Raw genomic sequence first — 8,544 nt, forward strand, 5'->3', positions numbered from 1 at the left:
TTATAGCTAAGTATCCCAGGAAAGCACTCTCAGTGGTCGTACCGCCATCTATCTGACTGTCTTCACACAGCAGATCATCACATAATCATTCTCATTATCATCATTCATTATCATTCTCATTATTCATCATCACTTTCACATTCTTATGCAGTACCTCTTTCTTTCTCTGTTCAATCATGCTATACAAACTTTACAACTTTTACTTTTACAACATCGTAACTCAAACCATTTCTCTTTATCACATTACTCTTTTCTCTTTGTTTTTTTACTCTGCTCTGATTACTCTTTTCTCTGTATCTCTTTACTTTTCTCTGGTTACTCTGTTCTCTATGTTTCTTTACTCTGCTTTGATTTCTCTTCATAACATATGTATTTAAAGCTTATGTAAATTTTGATATGAATAGTTAGCCTGTCCCAAGTATAGGTTCATTATGTTTATACTGAAATAGTTTAACTTTTCATATTATACCTAACCCTGGGTGCAACTCAAGAACTAACTATGTTGCTCCTAGTTCGTTTACTAATCTCTGTCTGTTTTTCTGTCATTAAAACTTTACAGACTTTTCTTTGGTGTTTATCTTTTCTTGAACTTTTTATCTTTCATTTATCTTTGCCTCACTAACATGTTATTACCACTCCCTAAGTGTTTTATGAAGGTAATTATGAGATTCTGCGCTTAAAGTTGTCTTTCTAAAGCTTTTACAGAAAACTGCCTTTTCCGCATTATTTTATTATTTTTATTAAAATATTATTTTAATTAAATATTATTATTTAATATTTTATTATTATTTAATATTTTATTACTAAATTTTCGAAAATTACCTTGCCTTTACCTTTTAACCTTTAAAATTAACTTTTTACCCCGGTAACTTTTAATATTTCTACTTTAACAACCCTAACTTTCAAAAATTACCAAATAACCCCTCAAACACCAAAAATCTTACTTCCTTGCCCTTTTAAAGATCTAAAGCCTGTTCTTCATTGTTCTTCATCACACTCAAAGTATTCTTCATGTTCTTCATAAATTCTTCAGATTCTTTCTCTGTTTTTACCCGTTTTTCAGCCTTTTCAGCAACCAATTTTTACTATAATTCATAATAAATTAGCAGCCACTAAAACCCCATCTTTTCTACATAATTTCAACACAAATTGAACCCCAATTTAAGCCTAGGGTTTCGTTTTTCCAGCTGCTCCAAGAACATGAACTTTAAAGCTTGAATTTCATCAAATTTCATCAAATTTTCACCAAATTTTCAACAAGAATCACTCATATAAACAATCAATTTCAAGCACAGCCAAACCATACAACATTCACACAAATCAAAAACAAATAATCAAGATTAATTTCGTGACACCCTACTTGGTTTTGCTGCTCCTAATTCAGTTAGACTTTCAGGTGGTCCTTTAGCACTTTTTCCTCCTAAATCACATCAAGAACAACTTTAAATCCAAAAACCCTCAACTAACCAAATATCCCTCAGCACATTAGGAGGTGATTTCTAACCTTAGACTTTCTGGAAAGTCACATTTCTTGGCCCTCAAGTCAAGTTAAGCATGATTCCTAAGGAAGAACATCAAGAAAACACATGTTTAAGTATGTTTCCTTGAAAACCGAATTGAAAGCGGAAAGAAATAGCCATCTCACCTTATTTCCAGCCTTGATAAGTTACATGGTTATGTAGAGGAAGAAGAGAGGATCATTTTGGTGAAATCGGAGTTTTGATTTGAGTTTTGGTTCAGAAGAAATCATGCTTTGAAGATTAAGTGTTCATGAAGTTTTCTCTCTTTTCTCTGCTTTCAATTTCGGCCAAAGGGAGTAAATGACCAGCCTTGGAGTGTCTTGGGGGTGTAAGATGAGTTGTGATTGGTTGGCTTCGAGGTGGGTTAAAATAATATTAAAATATCTCAGGTGTATAACTACTAAAACTAGATGTATCGGAACACTTGTAAAAACATCTCTAAAAATTATTTTCTGAGCTACTAGCATAAATAAAACTAGTAACATATTTATTATGAGAATAAAACATGTATAATGAGGCCTTAGCATTGCTAAAGTCATCAGAGAGTGCTGGTGCTAAGCTGCACCAGTAAACTGTGAACCCGGTTTTAAACCGATTTCCTGTTTTTAACTAAAACAGACCAGGTAACCTTATAATATCATTCAAGCATCTTCTAATACTAATATAATGATAATATTATACTATTATCTCTCTTCTCTCATGAGTCGAGTCTGGTTCGTCAAACTGAGACTATTTACGAAAACTACAATCAGAACTCCTAACCGATACGGTTCAAAATCTAGGTTCTTCGCGATTGCATTGTCGGGCCTGTCTCAACTAAGGTCCTTAGTTAAAGATAATATAATGACAATGAGGATTGAGATGCTTGATGATACAAAAGAGGTATTCCTTTTACTTATCTTTCGGAGAAATCCGTGTCTTCAGAAATGATCTCGCGTACTCAAAAATTAGGGTTGTTACACTCTTCATCTGAAAACCCCTACAGAAGCTCAGGAACTCATTGAAATGGTTGGAAATAACCAGTTCATGTACACCTCTGAGAGGAATCCTGTGAACAATGGGACACCTCAGAAGAAGGGAGTTCTTGAAATTGATACTCTGAATTCCATATTGGCTCAAAACAAAATATTGACTCAGCAAGTCAATATGATTTCTCAGAGTCTGAATGGATTGCAAGCTGCATCCAACAATACTAAAGAAGCATCTTCTGATGAAGAAGCTTATGATCCTGAGAATCCTGCAATGGCAGAGGTGAATTACTTGGGAGAACCCTATAGAAACACCTATAATCCTTCATGGAGAAATCATCCAAATTTCTCATGGAAGGACCAACAGAAGCCTCAACAAGGCTTCAATAATAATGGTGGAAGAAATGGGTTTAGCAATAGCAAGCCTTTTCCATCTTCTTCTCAGCAACAGATAGAGAATTCTGAACAGAGCCATTTTGGCCTGGCAACCATAGTCTCTGATCTATCCAAGACCAGACTAAGTTTCATGAATGAAACAAGGTCCTCCAATAGAAATTTGGAGGCACAGGTGGGTCAGTTGAGTAAGAAGATTACTGAAACTCCTCCGAGTACTCTCTCAAGCAATACAGAAGAAATTCCCAAGAGAGAGTGCAAGGCCATAACCATGACCAATATGGCCGAACCTGGAGAGAGTGAGGAGGACGTAAGTCCCAGTGAGAAAAGCCTCATGGGACGTCCACTTGACAGAAAGAAATTTCCCTTTGAGGAACCAAAGGAATCTGAGCCTCAAACAGAGACCATAGAGATTCCATTGAACTTCCTTCTGCCATTATGAGCTCTGATGAATATTCTTCCTCTGAAGAGGATGAAGACATCACTGAAGAGCAAGTTGCTAAGTATCTAGGAGCAATCATGAAGCTGAATGCCAAGTTATTTGGTAATGAGACCTGGGAGGATGAACCCCTCTTGTTCACCAATGAACTGAGTGCATTAATGAGGCAGACATTACCTCAGAAGAAACCGGATCACGAAAAATTTTTCATACCTTGTACCATAGGCACCATGACCTTTGAGAAGGCTCTGTATGACCTGGGGTCATGGATAAACCTCATGCCACTCTCTGTAATGGAGAAACTGAGAATCTTTGAGGTACAAGCTGCAAGAATCTTACTAGAGATGGCAGACAAATCAATGAAACAGGCTTATGGGCTAGTAGAGGTCGTGCTAGTAAAGGTTGAAGGCCTTTACATCCCTGTTGATTTCATAATCCTAGACACTGGGAAGGATGAGGATGAATCCATCATCATTGGTAGACCCTTCCTAGTCATAGCAAACGCTGTGATTGATGTTGACAGAGGAGAGTTGGTCCTTCAGTTGAATGAGGACTACCTTGTATTTAAGACTCAAGGGTCTCCTTCTATAACCATGGAGAGGAAGCATGAAAAGCTTCTCTCAATACAGAGTCAAACAAAACTCCCACATTCAAACTCTAAGTTTGGTGTTGGGAGGCCACAACTAAACTCCAAGTTTGGTGTTGAGAGGCCCCAATCCTGCTCTGATTATCTGTGAGGCTCCATGAGAGCTCACTGTCAAGCTATTGACATTAAAGAAGCACTTGTTGGGAGGCAACCCAATGCTATTTAATTATATCTATTTACTTTCCATTGCTATTTTATGTTTTCTTTAGGTTGATGATCATGTGAAGTCACAAAAACAACTGAAAAAAGAAAAACAGAATGAAAAATAGAATAAAAACAGCTCACCCTGGAGAAAGAGCTTACTGGCGTTTAAACGCCAGTAAGAGTAGCAGAATGGGCATTAAACGCCCAGTCTGGCACCATTCTGGGCGTTTAACGCCAGAAACAGGCACCAGACTGGCGTTTAACGCCAGAATAGAGTATCTAATTGGCGTTTAACGCCAAGAATGGGAGAAAAGCTGGCGTTAAACGCCAGAAACAAGCAGCAACCTGGCATTTAACGCCAGAAGTACACTCTAAGGGTGTTTTGCATGCCTAAATGGAGCAGGGATGTTAAGTCCTTGACCCCTCAGGATCTGTGGACCCCACAGGATTCCCACCTACCCCACCTCTTCTTCTCTCTTCTTCACACCCTTTCATAGCACTCTTCCCCAAATACCCTTCACCAATCAGCTCCATACCTCTTCCCTAAATACTCTTCACCACTCACATCCATCCACTCTTCCCCAAAAATCCCACCTACCTCCAAATTCAAAATCCTTTCCCTCCCAAACCCAACCCTAATACACGAAACCTAACCCTTCCCCCACCCCTATATAAACCCCTCAACACTCCTACATTTTCACACATTACAAACACTTCTTCCCCCCTTGGCCGAATAGACTCTTCCCCTCCATCTCCTCCATTTTCTTCTTCTTCTACTATTTTCCTTCTTCTTTTGCTCGAGGACGAGCAAATATTTTAAGTTTGGTGTGGTAAAAGCGTTGCTTTTTGTTTTTCGATCAGCATTAATGGCACCTAAGGCCAGAGAAACCTCAAGAAAGAGGAAAGGGAAGGCAATTGCTTCCACCTCTGAGTCATGGGAGATGGAGAGATTCATCTCAAAGGTCCATCAAGACCACTTCTATGAAGTTGTGGCCAAGAAAAAGGTAATCCCTGAGGTCCCTTTTAAGCTAAAAAAGGGCGAATACCCAGAGATCAGACAAGAGATTATAAGAAGAGGATGGGAAGTACTCTCCAATCCTATTCAACAAGTCAGAATCCTAATGGTTCAAGAGTTCTATACAAATGCATGGATCACTAGGAACCATGATCAAAGTATGAACCCGAATCCAAAGAATTGGCTTACAATAGTTCAGGGGAAATACTTAGATTTCAGTCAGGAAAATATAAGGTTGGCATTCAACTTGCCAATGATGCAAGAAAATGCACGCCCCTACACTAGAAGGGTGAACTTTGATCAAAGGTTGGACCAAGTCCTCATGGACATATGTGTGGAAGGAGATCAATGGAAAGTTGACTCAAGAAGCAAGCCGGTTCAATTGAGAAGACCGGACCTTAAGCCTGTAGCTAGAGGATGGTTGGAGTTCATCCAACGCTCTATCATTCCTACTAGCAACTGATCCGAAGTAACTGTGGATCGGGCCATCATGATCTATAGTATCATGATTGGAGAGGAAGTGGAAGTTCATGAGATTATACCTTAAGAACTCTACAAGGTGGCTGACAAGTCCTCCACTTTGGCAAGGTTAGCCTTTCCTCACCTCATTTGTCACCTCTGTAATTCAGCTGGAATTGACATAGAGGGAGACATCCTCATTGAGAAGGACAAGCCCATCACTAAGAAAAGGATGGATCAAACAAGAGATCCCACTCATGGACCTCAACAAGAGCATGAGGAAATTCCTCATCATGAAATATCTGAGATGCCTCAAGGGATGCACTTTCCTCTACAAAACTATTGGGAGCAAATAAACACCTCCCTAGGAGAATTAAGTTCCAACATGGGACAACTAAGGGTGGAGCACCAAGAGCACTCCATCATTCTCCATGAGATTAGAGAAGATCAAAGAGCTATGAGGGAGGAGCAACAAAGGAAAGGAAGAGACATAGAGGAGCTCAAGAGCACCATTGGTTCTTCAAGAGGAGGAAGATGCCACCCTCACTAAGGGGGACCTGTTCCTTAATCTCCTTGTCTAGTTAATTTTTTCTATTTTCATTCTCTATGCTTTATTTTTATTTATGTTTGTGTCTTATTACATGATCATTAGTGTCTAGTGTTTATGCCTTAAAGCTATGAATGTCCTATGAATCCATCACCTTTCTTAAATGAAAAATGTTTTTACACTACAAGAAAAACACCCATTCAGGTACACTTAAAAAGTGTAGCCAAAAGTGAAAAAAAATGATGCCTTAGGCTACGGCTACGCTTTTTGGGCTACGGCTACGCTTTTTGGGGTGATTCCTATTCGGCCGTTGCCTATTCTCAAAGGCTACGCTTTTCTGCACCAAGGGCTACGCTTTTGGCGTTTAGGAATAGGCTACGCTTTTCAAGTGATGCTGTCCAGGACCAAAGGTTACGCTTTTCAGCTTTCATTTTTCCAGAATAGGCTACGCTTTTCAACGCTACTGCATCACTTGTAAAGCGTAGCCACATTGTATACCATAACTACTTTTTATAAGCGTAGCCTTAGGTCCCTCCTTTTTTTTTTTTTGTATACCATGGCTACTGTATATAAGTGTCCTTATAAAATCCCTGTTCTTCAATCATATGTAATTCAAATGCAAATATAGCATACTTCTAAATTAACCACACAGAAAAAGAAATGCCAAAATTACATGCCCAGCAGCCTCGTAGCTGAAATTTTGTGGAAAAGTGGAGTTTGTCCCTAAAAGGCCAAAGCATGAAAAGAAATGACAAAATGCAGAACTTAATTCCAAATTCTTCAACAATAATTTGTATCTTTCACCTATTAAACACAATTGTATAAGTTCACTCAACTAACGAGATAGAAATTAATTTTTAATTCGATTCACATGCTAATGAGATAGAAATTACAACTTACAATATGAAACATGGTAGAGGAAAAGCATTAATTAAACATGTATTGAACATTCAGGATATGCAAATTACTTCAACAATAATAGCTACGCACATAGATAAAGGTGTTTCTATTGAATATTGAAACCAAAAATTCAAGGAAACCCAATTGAATAATTCGAGCGAATCGTAAATACAGTAGAAGTTAGTATACTATTCAATGATCGAATCTTACGGATTGGAGAAAAAGAAATTAACAAAAACACAAAAAATGCTTGACAGTTAGTACTATGGTAGTAGTAGTGGGCAGGGAATCAAATTTCTAGAAGCTTTGGTGGAAGTTATGCATGTCTTCCATAAAGGACAAATTAACTAATTAATTATATATCAACTTAAAAAAATAAAAACAGAATCAATATGGAGACAAAACTAAAGTGATGCAGCAAAGAGCAGACACCACTTACCACTCTTGGAGGAAAACAAAAATCAGTTCGAATGCATCCTTTGGAAGTGTCACACCTAACTCTTCGAGCTCCCTTCTGAAAAAGAACTCAACACACTATTATCTCTGAAATTACCACAACAATGGCGTATCTGGCTCATGCATCAACTTGGTTTACTCTCAAATTTCAACATTGTAATTGAAATACAAGAAATAAATAAGAGCATAGTAGCTGTGTTTGTGATTACCGACCGGAAACCGCTTTCAAAAATCGGAACCCCTCAAATTTCAAAACCAAATGGAAATTAATACATACCTAATCAACGACGTGAGCACAGAGACAATGATGAGAAGCGCAGAGATCGACCCCAGGAGCACGGCAAGCCCTAGTTGCGGCGGCGGCGGCTTCAATCGACCCCAGGAGCGACAACAGTGCACGGCGGAACAGCCTCCTCTCTTGCGTCGCATCTTCATCCTCTCTTTCCATCTCGTATGCAAATCATCTCTCTCTCCCCTCCGGGCTCCCTGCTCCGCGACGGCAATGGCGTCGGCTGCAGCGACGTTGCGGCGGTGACCCCCTCTCACTCTCTATTCTCTCGATCGCGCTCTCTCATCTCTGTCTCCTCCTCTCCTCCCTCTGGTTCACTCTTTCTCTCGGATATGGGTGTGTGTGTGTGTGAAAAGGGGCGTGGTGGGGGTGGTGAGTGATGGTGAGAATGAGTGTGAGTGTGTGGGTGTGTTAGGGTTAGGGTTTTAAAGAATTAATTCGAAGGTGATTTGCGAAGGTGAGGGGCGAAACCTTTTTCTGATCAGATGGCGAAAGTGAGGGTATTCAAAGGTGAGTGTGATTTGGTGATAAGGAAAAGAAAAATTACTAAGTGTTTAGGTGCATTTGGCCTAGATACATTAGGCTACATTTTTAAAGTGCACTCAAAATATAACAAATATGTTACTCTTTAAAAGCGCTTCCTTTGGTATGAAAAGTGTACCCATAGATATCAACCTACAGCTATGCTTTATAAGTGATTTTTATAATACCTAAGGCTACACTTTTTAAATGATGCCACAATTGTGTATCCTTTTCTCTTATAAAAAG

At 39.0% G+C, this 8,544-nt stretch overlaps 1 long non-coding RNA gene across 1 annotated transcript; it reads right to left on the reverse strand.

The window, feature by feature from the left end:
* LOC107612241 lies at window positions 6,770–8,333 on the reverse strand. Its single transcript, XR_001613655.2, has 3 exons — window positions 7,765–8,333; window positions 7,471–7,545; window positions 6,770–6,854 (listed from the first exon to the last, which is right to left on the reverse strand). It is a non-coding gene; the product is annotated as an uncharacterized LOC107612241 (long non-coding RNA).

This window comes from Arachis ipaensis, chromosome B08 (genome assembly GCF_000816755.2).
Source record: "Arachis ipaensis cultivar K30076 chromosome B08, Araip1.1, whole genome shotgun sequence".
NCBI classification, from domain to species: domain Eukaryota; kingdom Viridiplantae; phylum Streptophyta; class Magnoliopsida; order Fabales; family Fabaceae; genus Arachis; species Arachis ipaensis.